Raw genomic sequence first — 1,974 nt, forward strand, 5'->3', positions numbered from 1 at the left:
GGGGCGCAAAAGAGGGCCCTTCCTTTGCGCAGCGAGTCGCTCTACATTGATGCTAATTCACCTGGCCGTAGGCCAGAGTCCACCCTTCAAAGACCCATGGAGGGGCGTTTGCTATTGTGCGTGCAGGTGCTGTAGCGGGACGTTCCGAGGGGCTCAAAGAAAAGAGGCCATACCTCCTCTTCTCTGACATCTTTGCAGTGGCCACCACTTAGTTGTAGAGTTAACTGAAAGATCGTGCTTTTGTTTGGTAAGGACCTTCTTGGGTCTTTCTACCCAGTATATGGTGGACTCCGTATGAAATACACTAACTGTGGATCACAAGGTCAAGCGGCCAACCTCTCCTTTCTGTTTCCCACTCTCAAAGGGACATCTGGCTGTTGCGGGTGTTTCTCCCTAAGCTCTGGAAGAGTCCCCCTCCTTATGTCAGGTCCACCCCCAATTTTATATCCATTCATAGGCCCAGTTTCATTCGTTGGCCTTTGACATTGTCTCAAGGTGTAGAAAATCTTCCATGTCAGGTCATTTTTCTTCTTTCGTCCTTGCCTCGTTGTTCTTTCCTCTGGTAACGTGATGGATGTCATCTTGTATTAGCTCATGTTCTTCTAATTTGATAGCTTGTTCATTCAGCGTTGCTTTAAATGACATTTTCTGGACTTTCCTGTTATTGTACCCACACTTTGCACAAACTTTGATTTATTTTTTATTGTTTCTTACATGGATTTATTACAAATAATTGACTTGGCTTCACAGCTCGGGATCCTGTATCAGAAGTAACTTTTGTTGATCAATTAAGTTGGAAAACCATGCGAATGCAACAGGGAATCCTTCCACGGAACCTTCACTCACGTTAAATTGTTATCTGCAACCACACACAGACGTAAAAATGGCAGCACAGATTTGTCTTTGTGCCTCTTCTTTTATTTGTTTCTTTATGGTCAACGATTCTTGATATTTGACGTGTGTGCATTTGAAACATCTGATTTGACCAGGCATTTTGGACGTCTCGTTTCGTCCCCATTCGGGCTAATTGGAGTTGTACTAGCATGACTGGACAATTAGATGCCTGTGGGCAATAACTTGCTTTAACTTCCATTTCTGAAATCAGCTTCCTACTTTCATTAGGACTCTGCTGACTATCCTACACACCCTAACAGGTGAGGCTAGAGGGTACCGTACTTTAGCACTTTTTCTGCCATAGGTGCAGATTTTGTGATGCTCTTGCGTAAGCCATTTGAACAGAAGATGCCGTGGCTAGGCGGTGGTCACAGCACAGCGAGCAGGCTCGTTGGTCTAGGGGTATGATTCTCGCTTTGGGTGCGAGAGGTCCCGGGTGCAAATCCCGGACGAGCCCTTGGTGAGGCTTGGCTCCTGAAGCTCTTTGCTCTCTTTAGTGTCATGGGCGATCATGAAATTTTTGGATAGGCTTGAGAAGGCGTCAGATCGGCAGGTTAAGCTTAAGTTGAGTTAGAGCGTGGGGCTAAAAAGCCAATGTCGCGGGGTCGATCCCCCGTACTGGCCGTCCTCTTTTGTCAGGGAGCTCAGCCTCTGCTCCTCTCGTAATATTTTTGTGAGGGGTGATTATTCATGTAAATGTTATCTTGGGGGTTAAGCCACTGGTGGGTTTGGCCGAAACAGCTCTGTTGGAAGAGCGTTAGACTGAAGTTCTAAAGGTCTCTGGTTCGATCTCGGGTTTCGGCAGATGCTCCCTGTCCCTTGACTCTTGGTCGAGGTGGGCTGAAGTTCACTGGGAACCACCACGTCTATGGATGCAAACCAACATCACTATTGGATTCCAGATGGTGGCAGAGGGAGTAGTGTTCCATGCGTGTAATGGTTAGCACTCTGGACTTTGAATCCGTGATCCGAGTTTAAGTCTCGGGGAAACCTGTGTTCCTTCTGCGGCAGGCTAAAGCAAATAAAAGCACAAGTTTAGAGCTTCTTCTGGCGGCACAAGAGTGAGGTAGTCATTTGTGG

The 1,974-nt window shown here is 46.9% G+C and overlaps 1 non-coding gene across 1 annotated transcript; it reads left to right on the forward strand.

The window, feature by feature from the left end:
- The first annotated feature begins 1,279 nt into the window (after positions 1–1,279).
- On the forward strand, positions 1,280–1,351 carry trnap-ugg. Its single transcript has one exon. It is a non-coding gene; the product is annotated as a tRNA-Pro (tRNA).
- Positions 1,352–1,974: the final 623 nt, after the last annotated feature.

Source organism: Cyprinus carpio, unplaced genomic scaffold (genome assembly GCF_018340385.1).
Source record: "Cyprinus carpio isolate SPL01 unplaced genomic scaffold, ASM1834038v1 S000004643, whole genome shotgun sequence".
Classification (NCBI taxonomy): Eukaryota; Metazoa; Chordata; class Actinopteri; order Cypriniformes; family Cyprinidae; genus Cyprinus; species Cyprinus carpio.